This window comes from Apus apus, chromosome 3, assembly GCF_020740795.1.
Source record: "Apus apus isolate bApuApu2 chromosome 3, bApuApu2.pri.cur, whole genome shotgun sequence".
In the NCBI taxonomy this organism is placed as follows: Eukaryota; Metazoa; Chordata; class Aves; order Apodiformes; family Apodidae; genus Apus; species Apus apus.
Window position 1 is genome coordinate 100,863,900 of NC_067284.1, and position 18,530 is coordinate 100,882,429.

The following is an 18,530-nucleotide window of genomic DNA, read 5'->3' on the forward strand; positions in this document are numbered from 1 at the left end:
TCTCAGTGATGATTGCGTCAGGACCATCAAGTTGTTATTTCCAGGCCCTCAATTTTCTTTGCAGCCTCCTGCCGTTTTAATCCCAAACCTTCAAGCTTCCAGTCCGTGGAAACCATAGTAGCCTGGATTAGGTCCAGCCTTCCAGAAATATGTACTGTCTTGTAAAGAAATTAGATAATACTGGGTGGCCAAGGACAACAACTCTAGACATTGCCAAACCCAAGGCCCGTAAGCAGGTAGGCCCTTTTAACAGAGTGAAAGCTGTGTATGAATATGATGCCAGATCTCTTCCTGATCCTAATTTCCTTAAGGGCATGTTAAAATCACTGCCCGTTCTCTTATGAAAATCACAGACGACAGTGCTAAAACCTTGAATCACACGGGTGATTGTGACCAGTAGGTCATGCCATACAGCACACCTGGAAAATATCTTTTCACACAGCTGCGGAAAGCAGATCCAGAAATTCCTTTAAAACATATCTTAAATTAGCTGTAGTTTTCAGCATGTTAGTGAATTTGATTATTTTCTTAAAGCTGCACACCCAATCCCAGACACTTTATTTGACATAATTTTACCACAATGTTACTGTACCTTGTGGTTCTCTGTTCTCCATGAGGGAGAAGGCTGTGCCTGCAGAAGGCAGTGGCACCAAGCCTGTGTCTGCTTCCTCCTTCCCCTGGCTCTGTGGAAGGGAACTCAGCAGGGAAGGTGAGCCTTCTCCTGCAGAAGGGTGGTGGAGCAGCAGCTGGGGACAGTCACAGGCATGTTGGAGACCTCTTTTGCTTGAGGAAATACTGTAACCCATCCAACCAGGGCATGTGTGGCAAGATATTTTATCTCTGCATTTCTGCAAAAGTGAACACAAATGTGTGATTCCCTTTAGTGGCAGAGACCAGCACTGAAGTCTCTACAAAGGCCAAAGGACTTTTCACTCCAGTCAAAGGAAGAACATGCCCATTTTACAGATTTTTGTTGTTACAGCTGTCTTGACCGAAGGCATAAAGAGCCTCGATCCTTGACTTGATTCCTGACTGACACAAAATCTCTCATTGTGGATACACTTAGGACAAACATCTACTTTTACTGAAAAGCTTTTTGCTTGCTGGATGAGGGAAGAGGGACCTAAGGAAAAAGCTGTGCCAGCAAATAAAGAGATTTTGCTGGTACAGATGAAAGCTGTGCTGGGAACACAGTGTCAATACAGTTTGCTAGGACAGCTGCACCAGCTGAGCTATCCTGTTCTTGATACAGTCTTGTCGTCTGTTCCATTTTGTTATGCATGATTTATCGTTCTGTCACCTCTTCAGGTCTCTAGGCACCTCTCAGCATAAAAAGAAATTAAAACACAATACAGATGAGTCTGCTCTGTATTGGAGTCTTGACCTTTAATATATCAGCTTTTCAAGTTGCACCTTTCCCAGCAAATAGGGTGTCCTACAAGAAGTGAGGTTGCTCTAGTGATCTGCAGAGGTCCCACCTCAGCCATGCCTCAGTTTTAATTGCTTCTAGCTACAAACTCTAAAGTTGTCTGAAATGCTTTAGAGAGATAAGGATTGCCTGGGAAATCATAACTGTGGACTCCAGTGGTCCAATGAGGAAAAAAATTATCATTAAAAATCAGAGAAAACAGCTTGGCAACCCAAGTCTCAGAATTTTTGCTTAATGTTTTGTCCTGTTATACCAGTTTTAATTTTTATTAAAATTGGGGTTTGTTGTTTGTTTGTTTTTTTCCCCTTGGTGCTCTCATTACATTTTCCTTCCTTTATTAAAGAAAGTGATTGCATCTTGCTTTGTGCTTCTGTGGCAGCATTCCTCCTGAGCAGACTGGTATGTCATTCTGATGGCAGGTTTGCAGTTAGGCACCTTAGATCAATAAACCATCTTAGTTAGTTGTTGAGTGTACAAGATCTGAATTTTAAAAATCCACAGCCACACTTACAATGCCACAGAGGCCAAAACCTGAGGTAAATTTTAAGAGGTATCTGGAGAATTGCTCTATATTTCAGTTGTAAAGCTTTACCAGTGTTACCGTTTGACTAGATCAGTGTTTGATTTGGTTTCAGTCTCATGTTTTTCTCTGCAACTATTGAAGGGGTTTTTGTTTTTTTTGTTGGTTGTTTTTTTTGTGTGTGTGTGGTGTTTTTCTTTTTTTTTTTTTTTTCAAGAGACAGACAACTGTGTCTTTAAAGAAACAAAACAACTGTGTAAACAGATGGGAGAGAAAATGCTGTGTCTGAAATAGTCCTAGGAATAAACCGTGTTAAAAATAGGTAGTCCTGCCACAACTGTTTCTTTGGCCAATGTGGAAATCCTTCTTTCCCTACTAGCATGTTATCAGAACTATACCAAAACCCTGCTAGAAAACCTGCCCAATTAGTCCATAAAATGTTGCTAGAACAATAACTACCCTTTTTCTGCCTAATTGTAACAGTCATGCTAGAAAAAGAGAAAGGCTAAGGAAGCTGCACTGCTGTGGGAGAGCTCTGAATATTTCCCAGAAGTGACCCCTGGCTGGCAGCATCTCTGACACAGCTCTTGCACTTGTGGATATAGATTTTAATGACGTGACCATCTCTCCCTCTGAAACAGAACTAGGACAACTAGAACATCAGAGGGTATCACAATTTCCCCCTTTCTTAGAAGCATAATTTCCCTCCTAGGCATGCAGAGAAACAATTTTCCTGTCCCACGAGCTATCTGGGGAGAACCCACAGCAGTTTAGATAACAACTTGTTTGTTTTTTTTAAAGAAAACTCCCACCCTCCCCAAAACAGGAAAGCAGCTGCATTGTATTTCTGCTTTCCATCTGTTGTCTCACTTATTTTTGCTGTCTGTCTCCTTGCTTTCAATTGTCTCTTCTGTGTCTCAGTTTATCCAATTTTCAGGGCTGGCCAGCCATTTCAGCATTATCACTGTCCTAAAGGCTGTAAGGAGAGCAGAGCAGCCCTTCGCTAAATGATTTGTTTTTTTCACAATGCCTCTGTGCTTTGTTTGGTCGGTTTTTGTTTGTTCTTGGTGCTCCATGTTGTGTCATCTGGGAAGAGGGATGTTTGCATAATGTGTATTTTGCTGGAGTTGTTTAATTTCTGCAAACATTTCTATTCTACAGCTTGCTGTGCCTTTGGGGCAGGGACAGACTGTAATCTCAAAGAGAGAACAAATCAGAGGGTTGACCTCATGCTGGATATCTCTGGCAGCCTGGAGGAGCTGGAGAACAGGTAGAGCCTGGCCTCTGGCCGGGTGACCCGCTTGGGAGGAAGCAGCCTCAGGCAGCTGAGCATAATTTAGAGCAGCCCCATGGCATTGGTAATTGATTCCTGATCTCTGAGATGAAACACAAAGGTAGATAGGGCCCCTTCAGCTGGGAGAGGGGCAGAGGTAGGCCAGCAGTGCAGGCAGCGGTGGAGCGTGAATTCCCTGTGGCTGGTTCCAGCCTTGCTGTTTGCAGCAGGCTTTCCCTTTCCCACTTGTCTGCAGTTGAGGAATGCTCCTGGGGATCCGTGCTTGCCTGCAAGTTGTCTCTGTTAGATTAATGTTGCTTTCTAAGACTAAAGGAAACTTAAAGGAAAATAAGAGGTTTCAGAGGACTTCAGAGGCTGCACAGTTACTTCAGTGCCTCAAGGAAAGAGCCACGCTCCTTATCAAAGCAGTGTGTTCATTATCCCTACTCTTTCCTCATTCCCATGGGAGGGAAATGGAGACAGAGGAGTTGAAGTGCCCATGACTTTCCATTCATCTTCCAGTGCATAATAAAGCTCCCAGTTCACTCTGTAAAATGGCTCAGAAAAGGTAATTAGGAATTCTGGATGTATGGGATTTCCTATAGTAGCTTCTTACCTCATCTTTTCTGTTACCTCGATCTGCCCCTGTGGTCCCCAGCAATCTGTGGGTAGTACGTATGTCTGCCAGTGTCCAGCCCAAGGATACGTCCCATGGCTTTTTAAATTTGTTTTTACTTAACTGATCTATGGATGAGTTAAAAATACTAGTACTTTACATGTGTAAGTGACAGTTTGATTAGCAGCTGAATTCTACCTCCTTCCAAGATGATGAGCTGTAAAAGGAAATCAAGAGAAGTTTTATGCAATATCCTCAGTCTGCGAAAAACGCATATTCAGAAAGATGGATGCTGCCTATTCACTTTTGACTTGAGCACATGCTTTGCTTTGCTGAATTGGCTTTAATTATTAGAGATGGAATTAAGCATATGCTTAAATGACTTGCTTAGCTGTGACTGAGGTTGCATAATTTGTCTGCTGGAGCTTTCCTGTTTAATTCAGTGAGAGCAGACTGAGGCCACAGTGCCAGAGAGGTGATGCAGTTGTAAGTGGCAGGATATGCCAATTAAAACTTATTCCCTTTTATTGGAAAATGAGGTTTTGCTTTCTCATTACTGCCAGTTTCAAATTGTGGTTGTGAATTGTGGTCAAGTCAATATGGTTTAGTATAGCAAAACATTTTTGCTATAAGCTAAAAGGTCTCCTATACCTGTATTCAGGATAACTACTTGCTACTGCACTGCCTCATTTTTCAGGCTGTTTCATTATTGCATTGGACACCAAAATCATTAGGAAACATTCACTGGCAGCATTTAATAGCATCTATTTTGAGCATGAAATAAAGAAACTAGACATTTGTGATGCACCACTAATCTATTAGTAATTTGTTTAACTCCACTCCTCCACACATGCAAGAGAATAAAATAGAAGTTACTACAATAAAAGGTTTGTTTTTTTTTTTAATATCCTTATATATATGGTCTTTGGGATTTTTATTTAATGTACCAGCTTGTTTTGTTTTTCTGACAATCAACGGTGATTGCAGAAGGTGAAAAATTGCAAAGAAAACTAAAGAGACGTTCAAGTGAGCTGTAGAGCCAAAGTGTGATTCAGGAGCTGAAAATATCCCTGCGCTTCATGCATCAAACTCAAACACTGTGCTTTGGCAACGCCCCCTGGATTAGAAGCGGAGTTTGAGGTCATTCCTCCTCCAGCCTGCCATGTATGGATAGAGCCCACGCTCATGACAAATTACTGAGTTATTGAGCACACACCAATAGCAGAGTGACCTCAGGGAGGATCTTGCCTCATTGGGAAGGACCAAAGACCCCACTTCTGCCTTTCTCTTGTCTGTCTTTAGAATTGGAGGACCAGCATGGAGATACTGTGAAGGACACTTTAAACAGTTGTTTTCTAGATTTGGCAATAACAAGGGACAGAGACTCCTTGGGACTCATCTCCTTGTAAAGAAGTTGCATAGCATCCAGCAGAAGTGGTAACAAAGTTTGTGGTCAAAGGTGTTTTGGTGGCCCATTCAGATTTTTAAAACAAAAGATTGGCTGCCACTGATGGTGCCTCATTGTTGGTGGTGACCTGAAACAACAGCAGCATATCCTGTGCTGTACAAGCCCTCTTTGCAACCAGGAGCACAGTGTCAGAGACTGATCTCAGTTTGTCTGGTGTAAATCCAGAGTGTCTCAAATGGTGCCTGTGCTTGACTAAAACACCAGTTTCACTGAGGTCTTAGTTGTATTTTTTTAGGGAATACTGGCTTAGATTTTGAGGTAACAACCAAAACTCTGTAAGGAGTCCCCAGATCCTTAGATTATTTTCCACACTGACAAACTTCTGTTGTTCCCAGGCATCACAGTGCCCTCCTGGTGTCATGCATGTCCAGCTAGTTGCCAGTTACTCAGGGTCAAGTCAGCTTTCATCTACTGCTGAAGTGGTCAAGTTGGATTGGGCTTTGAGCAGCCTGGTCTAGAGGGAGGTGTCCCTGCCCATGCAGGGGGGTTGGAACTAGGTGATCTTTAAGGTTCCTTCCAACCCAAACCATTCTATGATTGTCCAGTGCTGCTGGCATTACTCTGCCATGGGCTTGAACTTGTGATGGTCTTAGAGATAATTTTGACAGCCCAAGTGATTGTCATAGGCAGGTAGAACACCTACTACATTGCTTGGCATCTATGAGTGGGTCTGTCTCTGTTTCTTCACTGTATGCCTGGCTGTATTGTTTTTTCCCCTGACTCACAGCAGGGTGCTCATTCAAAGAGGGAAGGAAAGCAAAGGCATTCAGTGTAGGAGGTTCCTTGTGGTGATTTTGCTGAAGCTTGTTTGGATTGCATAGAGCATGAGCTTTACCTGGAATCCTATCTTGGGCTTGGCTGAGACCTGGTGGTTTTGCCTTCTCTGCCCACTCTCAGAGGATCACCAGATGTACTTGCATCTTGTTGCCAGCTGCCTGCACAAACAGCCCTCCTTTGGCAACAGCAGGATAGGCAAATGGGTTGAGCAACGTGTATATGGACACTGTGTCAATTGTCAGCCTGACCCTTGTCTAAAAGCATCAAGCCTGGTTAGTGAGGGCACTGATCTCAGCTGGCACTGTTTAAACTGTTATTTGCAGTGAGGTTATGGACCTATACTTAGGGGGATGTGCTCTTGCTAATTTAGCTCCTGGCTGAAGGGAAAATAAAGTAACCCAAAATCATAGTTCCAGCAGTCGCAGCAAAATAAGATTCTTTGCAGAGTGGGCTCTGGGGATAGAGGAGATAAGGTAGGGACAATCCAAAGAAGAAACAATGTGATTGATTTTAAGGCAGCAAATCACCTATGGGTAAAGTAAACAAAGTTCATAGGTGATGCTCCAAAAGTCATTTGTCATGCAATATCTTTTAGGTAAATTTTGTTCTGATTGCTAACTTTCTGCAAATCCTGAGAGACAATAAAACCAGCTCTGTTAACACACACAAGTGTTAGTAAATATGGCTGTTTTTACTTATATAATATGTATACATATCTGCATATGCACATATACATATATACATACATATATTTATGTATATACACACCTGTATGTATGCATATGAAATCCTGCATATGTGAACTTTTGATTAAAATTTTGCTATGATGTTTTGGTGCTCCTTGCATCCACATCCACAACATGGTGCTGGCACCCAGGAACCAAAATGAAGAAAAGCTGCAAATAAAATTGAAATGGGCTATCATGCTTCTAGGGAGGAAAAAAGTGGAAAACAAAAAAAGCATGAATACTGGAAAATGTTCAGATGTTTTTCTGCTTTAGTAATGAAGACAAAAATGTTTATAACATAGAGACATTTTATTAAAAAAAATAAGTTATTGTTCAAGATTTAATCCATTAATTTAATCAAACTGCTTGTAGGAAAACATATTTCTGCAGCATCAAGAGCTGCCAGAATGACCTGGAATTAAGAGGGCAAAGGTAGAGACACTGCAAGTATTTTAATTCATCTATTCATAGATGATTTGTGTGAACACATTAAGAGCACCAGTGAAATAATGGGAATAATTTTTTCCACTTTCTCCAAATTCAATTGCATATGGTATGATTGCATTTGATCTGGACATGAACGTCATTTCTCAGATGATTGTGCTCTGCCATTGATCACATCAAGTCAGTTTAAAGTATGACATTGCTTTTGCCTTCCTCAACTGGGAAGACATTTTTACTTCCAGGGTTAGCTGCCACAGCTACCAAATTGTGTGTATCATAAATTGTGCTTTGTTGTAAATATAAAATATTGTCCATTCAGAGAAAAAGTACTCAGATTGAGATTGATGGGTGGAGATGAATGCATCATAGCTGCACTCCAGCAAATTTCAGACTTCTTACTTTTGCCATTATAGACAGTGATTTTCAGAGTTCTCTGGACTTCCTGTGTTTGAAAATGAGAAAGAGGGCAAAGAGAGCATTAGAAAATCCACACAGGCTGGGTTCAGAGTCTCTATATACCACCATACAGAAGCTTTAGTGCTCAATTAATTGTATTTAGTAAGAAAACATCTATAAAGGGGAATTTGAACCCATGGAGAAGAAGTGAGAGATTTGCATATAGCCTCACTGCTTTGAGTTACCAATTCAAGCCCTTGGGTGTGTACATTTTTATACCTGCATTGCCTGGCTCCTCTTTGGTACTAATTATCCTATACTATTGTGGAGCCTGGCTGCAATTTAAGTGGCACCTGTTGGTTTTTTTTACAGACCTGGTCAAACTGAGGTTTTAGGTGATTTCCCAAACCATGGTGAGGCATGGTCTGTGCTGGAATGCTACCTGCTGCAAGCCAGTTAAGGAGTAACACAGGCATGGCTTTATTTGCCCTTTGTACTCTTGAGGCAATTTCCCCGTTCTGTTGCACTATTTCAGAACTTTCGAATAATTACCAGTAAAATAAATATTATCCAATTGCTTTCCTAAAACTTTAGTTTCTCATTAAAATACACATGAGATTTCTGCTATTTTTTACCTTGTAAAGTGCACAGGCATCTTTCTGTCATGCTCTTACCTCCCCAGGTAACCTTACAGTGTCAGTGTAACAGATATATAAGAGGTAACATATAACAAAGGCCTTGTTCTTGTTGACCCATGAAACGTATTCATTTTTATGGTCAGATGATGCCGATGCCTCCTGCTACATTTTAGTTCCACCACTGAAGGTGTAGTTCTGTGATTACAGAATGATTACAGGAGTTGCCAAGGGAGAATGTAGCAGTCTCTCAAAAGCAGATGGTGTAAGAGTCATTATCAGAGCACTTCTGCCTGTGTGTTTCCAGGTCCCATGCAAGAGGCTAATTCCCCAGTGTCCAAGATACAAAGTTCAAATGGGAAAAACCTCTTCCAAGCAGTAAGACATGCCATGCTTCTCGTGCTCCCATTTTCCTTCCGACGTGCTTGTTTAATCTTAATCTCCATGGCTGGCAAACAACTGCAGCAGATTAGCAGAGTTGTGACCAGATATGACCAACTATGATCAAATGCTCAGTAGCGGTGTTTCCATTGCTGTCTTTGGTGGGCAGTCGTTGAAGGCACGCTCCTTTACTTTTGCTGCCAAAGAACCAAGGACTGCACAAATTTTATTAATGCGGTGATAAAAACAAATTAAAAGTTCCTGGCTTTCGTATCACAGCAGTGCCTCTGGGAGCTCTAATTGGGCAGTAAAATCCTGTTTGATGACACATGCATTATCTGGGGTTGTTAGAGACTCTGCAGGTTGGCTGTTCCCCGAGACCACGTCCTGTCTCCTAGTGCCAGTGCTGCTTTCAGATGGTAGGTTAGTAAGAAGATGCAGTAGTACTAAATCTTACTCTCCTTAAGCAGATCTTGCTCTGAATAATATTTTGCCTAATTTTAAGTAATGATTAAGCTTCTAAAAGACTCAGAAACCTTCACTGAAATCAGAGGGAGTCTTTCACTCTTGGATTGGATGGTAAGGTATCCTTTGGGGAACGCCATTGAAGGCAGTGAGATTATCACAGAGACAGGGAAGATGCTGATTCCCATCAGTTAAGACCTAAAAAAGAAATTAGGGAGAACATAATACAGTGTACTTCATAGACTTCAGTTTCAATACTCTTTTGAAGATGGAGCAGCGGCAGTGTGATTTTGCTTCATAAATGAAGACTTTCATTTATGGCTGCATTCTTTTTTCATGAAAGTCCCCTCTTCTCCTGCCAGGGTGCTATAGAGAGGATTTAGTGTAAATGAGAAGACCCTTGTCTTTGGATTGCGGGTTAGATAAACCAATTCACAATGCATGTTAATTAAAAAGAACTGTGTTCAAGTGTAGCCAGCATCACTAAAGCCATTTAGGCCTGTGAAAGCACAGGGTGACCTTTCTGGGGGCTGGAAGGTATTCATGCCACATCAGGGAGAAAATGCTACAGTCCAGAACACCCCTAGGCCCTCCTGAAAGACAGGAGAATAAGGACTCATGTCTTCTTTATTGCTTTGCTTTGTTTTTTGACTGGAACTTTTCTCAGGCCAGTTGTAGAAGTAGCAAGTGAAATACTGGCCCTGCTAAATACAGCATTTTGCCCTTGAGTCCAGCTGTGCCAAGGTTTCAGCCACAGATTAAAACTGTATTCAGCCCTGTCTGTTCAAAGGTTCAAAAGTGGTTCCTGGCTCCACATCCAGATAATTTCCTAGAAAGCTGTATATTGATGTGATAAAGTGTCAGGGTCTGGAGCCAAAGCATATGTTAGTTTATATACTCAGATGTCTGTATAGACCACTGTTGACATTGCCGGTCAGTAACACATTATCGTTTGCTATTTGTTTTTGTTGCTAATAGCAAACATTACAGGGAAAAAAAGCACAAGCAAATGCCTTTTATTGCTAACCGTTTCCAGGCCTGCTTTCCCGTTCAGCTTTTGGCACCCCATTTCCACCAGCCCACATCTGCAATCTGCTCACAGTGGAAGTGCCGTGTGTTGCCCAACCCAGGCTTTGCCCTGTGCATGGGACAGCATGGGTAGCCGTTGCACTTGCTGGAAGCAGAAGGAGGTTTGCTGTTGGCTTCAGTGCCAGCATGGTTAGGTCATGAGCGCAAATCTGCAAGTTCAGCATGCTGTGCTTTGTGTTTTACTGTCCAAGTTCCTCTGGCATGTTCCTCTGATGTGGCATTTGTAAGCCCTTGAGAAGCAGGTACCTTCTCCTGCTGCGGTGACGTGACTGCCCTGAGACAGTGGCCAGCCAGGGCTCAGCATCACAGCCTTGGCAAAGAGCAGGAGAAGGTGTGACATGAGCTGCACTTCTTGCTGGGACCCTGTGCTCCCCTGGGGTGCTCCCCTGTCCAGGAACATCCCCCTGGGATGCTCACACATCATCCATCTCTGTCATATCACTTGGGGTGGCATGTCTTGTATAGGCATACGAGGAAACAGAGAAGCCTAGAAGAAAGTGCCCTGGGCAAAATACACACTGTGGTTTTCTGTGTGTTGACACTGGTCTTCAACAAAAGCAGAACAAGCAGGTCTGTTGGAGTATTTGGTCACTAGAGGATCACTGAAGGTTCTTTGTCTCTATACTAATGAAGCGGGCATTTCAGTCAGCTCTATTGTGTGCAAACTAGATATGAGTCTCCAGTTCCTGATGCATTGCCAGTATGCCCTGATTAAGGGTAACCTCCACATATTCAATAACCATCTCCCTGCAGGTGTAAATAGGGCAGTCTGTAGCTGTCTAACAAGTCTAGCACATCAATGAACTTGTCTACTTCTGCTCAGTGTCTTGGATACTTCTGCACACACGCATACAGCAGATCTTTTGTATCCAGAAAGTGCCTTAGGTGGTCCTTCCCAGAGTATCAGAGTGATTTTCGCAGCACACGTTGATAACTTATTTTCTAAAACAGACTAGCATCATATGGAAAGGGAATTTTTAAAGAAGATCTCACTTGCAAAGCACAGTGCTAGATGGGAAAGAAGCCGAATGAAAGACAACTGCACTGCTCTGATTTAATAGCAGGAAAATATTTGCATTTAATTAAAAAAAATATGTTCTTAATTTCTGATTTGGGCATGATATTTTAAAAATGAGGCAGAAAACCTGGAAGTGCAAGCCCTAAAGATAAAAAGACTACAAAGGCGCTTCAGTGCTTTGTGTGTTTACACTGCTTGTTGTATACATCATGTTAGAAAATACATAATTGTATCCATCTTTTGGTCTTGTATGTCTATTGTTTTCACCTTGGAATATATTAGTTGGTGTGTATTCTAGCCCACAACAAGTTGGAAACTGAAGGACAGCTGCTGATTCCTAGTGCTATGTTACTCTGAGGGAAAAAGACCCAAGCAGCATGAAGGACTGTAACTGAATCTCTGAAGTTCTTCCATGTTCTGAGGTAGTCAATGCTGTCATGTCAGTTTGGTTGTGAAATCAAACAGCAGGCTGAATATACCACAATCCTTAAAAATCTTTCATATTTGTTTTCCAAATAGGTGGAGGAGAGAGTCAACAGCTGTATTTGCTGGAGCAGTGAACCAAATTGCCTTGACTGGAACCATTACTCAGTTGCACCTTTGACAGCAGCAGCCAGGTAGGAGAGCAAAGAAAGGATGGGTTTGAGTGAACTGAGGGAGTGGACCTTGGTGAATATGTTATCATTCTCAGAAGGCTTCATGTGGAAGTCACTCGCATTTCAACACTGATTACACATCATTCTATTACAACTGGAATTGGCTCTTGCTAAAATCAGAGGCATTTCTCTTTTGGGGCAGGTTGTGTTTTTGTTTGTTTGGAAGTGCTCTCTTTGATTCGTCCATATTATTGGTTGGCCACTTTCCATTCTCTGTGCAGTCCTTGCATCAAGCATCCAGGGTGCACACTTTTTGAACCAAATAAACAGAAAAATGTATTTGCAAAAATGCAAGAAGTGGTGGGTAGAATTTTGGTATCTGAAACAGGGTTTGTTTTGGTTTTGTTTTGTTTTTTTCATTGTTCAATTGTTCTAAAGTGTACGTTGGTGATTTCTGCTTGATCATCTTGCCATTTCAAGTGCACTACTGGTGATACTGTTCAAAGTTTATTTTTTCCTCTGGGTCTTGAACACTTGAACACATATAAACTGCTGTTAGGAAAGTGATGACACTGTAGTATAATGACACCCAGGCTAGTGTAGTGTAAAGTTAGTCAGTCCCCAACAGCAGTCTTACTAAGGCATGGAAAGCCAGTATATCTTGTCAAGAAAAGATCTATTTTCATCTGCCCATTGCAGCTTCAGGTTTATTTAGGTTGGTAGTCACAGACTGGAAAGGTCTGACATTGCTGTTGTCTCAAAAACTGCACCTGTGTGCAGTACAGACAGTTGCTTTTGTTGCTGTAGGAGATCTGAGGAAATGAGAAGCTCCTCTTCTCTCATCTTCTCCATACAGGCACATCCTTAATGAACTTAAGAACTATGTTAGCCCTCAGAATTTAATGAGACTGGCTTGAAATAGTGAGAAGTTCAGAAAAAGTTTGATCCTTCTCATTGGCATTAAAAAAAAAAAAACCAAACAATAATAATAATAATAATAATTATTATTATTATTATCATCATCATTATCATTACCATTATCATTATTATTTTATAAACCATATTATTGAAACCATAGGAGGTAGTCAACCATAGGAGCTAGGCTGGGGAGGGACTTTTTACAAGGGCATGTAGTGATAGAACAAGGGGTAATGACTTTAAAATGGAAGGGGGGAGATTTAGTTTAGACATTAGGAAGAAATTCTATACTGTTAGGGTGGTGAGATGCTGTAACAGGCTGCCGAGAGAAGTTGCAGATGCCCCATCCCTGGAAGTGTTCAAGGGCAGGCTGGATGGGGCTTTGAGCAACCTGGTCTGGTGGAAGCTGATCCTGCCCATGGCAGGTGGGTTGGGACTAGATTGACTTTGAGGCCCATTCCAACCCAAAACATTCTGTCATTCTAAGATACAAGGAATACAATGGAGATTCTCATCTGATATCATGACCACAGGAGAAAGTGTTAACAGAAAATGCAGAACATGTTTTGAGATAAAACCCCCAGGTTTTTCAGAACCATGTAAATCTTGTTGGACCTATGTTTCATTCTGTATATGGATTGAAGGAGGGAATGGAGGGGGTTAACTTGAGGTGGGCTATCCCTTGAACCTTTGCTCAAACCTGGAACTGATCCCAAATATTTTGCAGTCCAGGGCAGTGCTATATGGGATATCTCTTCTTATGGATCTCTCTCCAAGTCCCTGCACTGGACATTGTGACCATCTGCATGGCATTCCTTCCCCCTGCAGACTCTGGGAGCTAAACAAGATCTTTACATGCAGCCTGGGATCAGGGCTGAGTAGGTGAGAGGGGTGCAAACTGATGACTGTCAGTAGGACTGTTACGAACTAACCTTTCGGCAAAAAACAAGGCATCATCCTTGCCAGAGGTCCTGTGGAACTTATGTTGAAAGTTCAGCAGGAAAACAAACTGGCCTCATGCACCCCTGAGCTCTGTTGCCAGTTTGGGAAGCACTAACAGAGTGTGAAATTTATAAGCAGCCGTAATGGAATACTCCAGCAGTACAGAAACCTTGCCATGTCCTGACTCACCAGGCAGGATTTAGGTGGAAAACTGAGAACTTTGGTACACAAGGGCATGGCAGCCATCCTCTGAAATGGGCTTTTGGCATAGTTTTTTTCAGGTTTCATTAGCATGTAACTTAATGATACTTCTGTGCATTGGGCCCTTATTGCTGTAGCTCTCTTGTTTGCTGAGAACTCTCCTGGATAATGTGTCAGCCAGGTAATGGCACGCTTTACATTTTTGTGTGGAACTGCTGTATTTTAGAATAGATGCTCTCAATTAACTTAGTTCAGATCAATGTTATTGTAACTATCATAATATGTACTGCTACCTTGTGTGTTAAGGATATTAAGGCAAGCACTTGATGCTGTTAGGGTAGTAAATACACTGTGTGAGCTAATAAAAGGCTCCCATTATGAAAGGGAAACCTGTTCCTGCCTACTTTGCAGGTGAAAGCCTGCAGTCTGATCCCACTGCTAGATAGAGGGAGATAGGAAGGCAGGTTTTCTCTGAAGACACAATGCTGCCAAACCAGCAGTCCCAGGCACCCTGCAGGGAATGATTCTTGCAGTAGAGTGAGATTGCACAAGCCGTGGTGTGGAGGACTAGTTGCTTTATTTTGGCTGAGAATCCTTTGAAGATACTGGTCCCGATTCTCCACCGCCTGAAACCTTTTGCTATTTATACCTGGGTAAAGCGAATGCCGAGCGAGCGCAAAATGCCACTACCCTAGTGCTGAAGGAGCTGTTATCCACTTTGCCCAAATATAAATGACTATGTAAAGGGTGAAGCGAGTTCAAGGTCTCTCTTTTTGTTATGACGTTGCCCCTAGATCCTGCCGCACGTTGCTGACAGTGTGAACAGGACGAGGCTGTGCCTCCCTGACGGTTTGAGCTCAAGACGTGTAAACTCAGGGGGAAGCAAGTACACTCATTTCTAGTCCCGCTGTTAGTCAGAGAGAGGAAAAACACGTTTCTTCTTACACGTCCAGGAGGTGGCCGAGCAGGGTGGCTTGACAACAGATCCCTTTGCTAGGTCTCTGACAGCCCGGGGTGGGAAGAAAGACACTCGGAAACATCCGGAGGAGGCAGGAACGGCCGCTGCGCAGCCTCTCGGGCCCCGGGCATGAAGCACGGCCCTTGGCTGCGCTGCTGCCCGCCGCCCAAGCCGCCTCGGTGCGCGGCCGCCAGCGGGCTCTGCGCGGGACAGCGGGGCGCGCCGCCGCGGGTGCGCGCCTGCGGGGCGGCGGGGCGGAGCGGGGAGCGGGGCCGGGCGAAGCCTGGGAGAGAAAAGGCAGCGTCTGCCGCAGCTGCCCTCTGGCAGCCCTCGTCCCCCCGGGAAGCTGCGACACCCCTCTGCTGTCAGGGAGGTGCGATATTTATCTTCTGCTTCAGAGTCCCCCCCGCTAAGAATCAGGACTTGGTTAATTAAAGAGAACGACTTCGCTTCATCCTCCCCCCCCCCCCCCCAGCCCCCTTTACCCAATAGGTGCTTCGTGTGTCTGCCGTGCGGGACCCGCGGCAGCACATCAACCTGCCAGGGGCTGGGAGGACGGTCCCTGAAATCATCTGGCAACACAGGCTGCAGCTTTCAAACTAGAACAGAGGCAGATGAGGGTATTGTGAAGGAGAAATTCAGCATTGCATATTATAAAATTGAATCCTTAAAAAAGCTGGCTAGTTTTGGCAGTATTTCCTACGTTGTAAATAGAACCCATATATATTCATGCATATTTTAGGTAGAAGTATAAGGGTACTGCAGTTTCTGCTATCTAAGCAAGTATTTTTGGTAGAGTAATTTCATAGAATGCCAGGTTGGAAAGGACCTCAAGGATCATCCAGTCTAGCCTTTTTTAGGTAGGAACACAGGGGCGATGGCCCAGCAGCTTGATGAGAGATAAAAATTTAAACCTCTTTTTTCTCTTTTTTTTTTTTTTGTTTTTTTAGCCAGCACTGGACAGATGAAATAGCAATGCTGGCCTATGTTAGGCATTCTGGGCCAGGATCTGCCAGCTGTATGTGTACCTGCTGAAGGCAATGAAGACATTCAGGAGTTGACCTAGCACAAAGTGAGGTCGCCAGTGGCTGGCTCCTTCGGAGCAGAGCTGTGCGTGGGTTGTGTGATGCCATGCATGCCACTGTGCAAGGGACCAGTTTAAAAAGCAAGAAATGCAAATAATTTTGAATTACAGGCAGCAGGAAGGATTCTTTCTTTATAATACCTAGATAAACCTATGTTTATGTGGCTGTATCATTTCTGCAAGTAACGTACCTTTTATTGGGGGTAGGGTGCGATAATAGTATCAGCACTGAACCACAGCTGATGGGATTAATTTTATGTAATTTCCAATGCACGTATATATCTATTTGCAACTATATTTCCCTCTGTCTAAAAATACCCTAAATTTACACATTAAAGACTTACAGTTTCAATGAAGACACAGAGTGAACAATTGCCATTTTAAATCTGCCGGTGACATTTGCAGAATTATTATAACATTATGCTGTAGTAATGCTAAATTAAATATTTGAAAATACAAACAAGAAATTATGTCAGTCTTTAAAAGTAATGCTGTGAGCCCTTTTTTCCCCCCCTTGTTCTTACCAGAAATTTGAAGAATTTACATTTTTTTGGAAGTTACATAATATCCAGTGCCCTGTGTAAATCCATGTGAGTGGAGACTTTTGCTCACTGACGCTTTGCTGAACAGTTCTGAGACTGCAAAGTTTCATCCAGCTGGGAATCTAAGATCCATGCTAGCAGTTATCTCCAGATGGCTGCACTCTTACTTTGTACCAAGCCTTCTAGCATCTCAGCGTTTGCATGTTTGGAAAGAGGATGTGTATTGTTCCACTTGTTTTTGCCAGAAAATGTACAGGGCATTAATTATATGATAAGTTTTGACACATGGTATAGCTCAAAGAAGTTGGGGGGAGGGGGGAAAAGGGAGGGAGAGAAAAAGGGAAACGAGAAGAGTAGGACAGGAGAGGAAAGGAGTAAGAAAACACAGCAAGAAGAGTTTATGTCAGTATAATGAATTCAGTCTGACTGGCAAATATAATCTGACTGCAAGTTGTGAATTTCATTGAATTTAATCCAAGAAAGACACAGCTGAGCAATCTGCAGGAAGCAATCTTTTCCTAGAAGTATGCAGCTCCAAACTGTACAAATTCTTCCACTGGTCGTAAAATGTCTGTGTGCCACTGAAACCTGTGTAATTGGATACTTTTGAGGAGGAAGCAGTGTATTGAGACAGTCAGCTAAAGAATAACAAAAAATAATAATCGCTGAAGGTGGAGTTTTGAAAGAAGAAAACCTATACGATGTGAAGTTGGCCAGTGAAGCCCTAGTGATAAGGACAGTTAATAATTTCTGGTGCAGCTATTTCCTGACATTTCTGCAAAATGTTGTGGAAAAATTAATGAAGGTTGGTTCAGTAATGGTTTCAAGCTTGGCTAGTGGAAAATATGACAGTATTTCCATCACCAATTAAGAACAAGCAAGGCTTTTTTCTTTTTTTTTTCTTCTTTCTTTTTTTTTCTTTTTTTTTTTTTTTCTTTTTTCTGTAGGGGAAGTGGTATGCAGTTTGTACTGCACAGGAAACTGTAGACTTGAGAGCAGCTGTGTGATAGTAACAGGTATGCAGAGAATATGGAGGAGAGCCTGGGCCCTCTTCTCTTATCAAACGTGTTTTAGTGTAGTAGGGGTATCTCTGTTACATACTGGAAAAGATAACTTACATTATCTAGCACGTGGGGTTTTTCCTTCGAGTGTCTGACTCTGAAAATAAACACCCTTCTTGTCCTTTCTGTGACAAAGCTCGTATCAGTGATTTTCACTGCAATTTTATTTTATTACTGTGATGTCCCAAAAGAATAACTTGTTTGGGTGGAGAAACACAGGATTTTTTAGCTGATCTCTGAAATCCATGTGGCTTGCAGTTCAATCTCTGCGTTATGGTTTTGACAGCCATGCAGCACACCTTGGAGAGCACGTGCTCCCTGGGTTGCTGTGCTCCCTGGGTGCAGAGCCGCTGGCCGCTTTGTGGTCAGGGGTAAAGGGGATCTTGTCACCCTGGTGTACAGTAGGGACATGGGCTGTGCATGCATGCCGCCTCAGGATCAAGCATGTGCACATAATGTTGCAGATAGCCAAGAAAACATTTGGTTTAGAAACACGAGCATGGCCAGGGGGTGCATTCCTGTCACAGATCAGCATAGCTGAAGGTCACTGTAGCAGCTGAGCAGTGGCCTTTGTCCACTCCTTCACCTCGTAGCCTGCAGCGCCTGGCAGGTGGCCAACTGCTGACAGCCTCCTCAATGGCACCTTGGGGCTCCTGCTTCTGCCACAGATCTGCTAGGCTTGAGCTCCTCCAGTTTGGCTTGGTTTGGGAGATGCTAGATCCTTCTACTGTTGGGTAGGCTACATGGGACAGGAGGTAGTCAGGGAAGAGGCGAGGTCTACTCTTGAGAGTAAGTTGTAAGCATCAGTCCCATGCTGTCAGTAGAATTAACTTTTTTACCCACAGGGCTCTACGTTTTATTTTGCGTTAAAAATGCATCAGTGTGAAAATACGAGGCTGGCACAGAATTACTGTAAATCACTGCAAATGTTTAGGTGAATGGTTTAGCTGGTCCATGCCTCTTTCTGGACTGTGAGTGATGGTACCATC

The 18,530-nt window shown here is 42.9% G+C and overlaps 1 protein-coding gene across 6 annotated transcripts in view; it reads left to right on the forward strand.

Moving 5' to 3' along the window:
• Positions 1 to 18,530, forward strand: part of HIVEP2 (HIVEP zinc finger 2) — a 138,509-nt gene that overhangs the window by 71,099 nt on the left and 48,880 nt on the right. For 5 of the 6 annotated variants that reach the window (XM_051613594.1, XM_051613596.1, XM_051613599.1 and 2 more), the window contains one exon: positions 11,759 to 11,856. The gene's annotated coding sequence lies outside the window, so the exon portion shown is untranslated. Of the gene's footprint in view, positions 1 to 11,636; positions 11,662 to 11,758; positions 11,857 to 18,530 lie in introns of those variants that run through there. The other variant, XM_051613600.1, reaches the window with a different exon arrangement.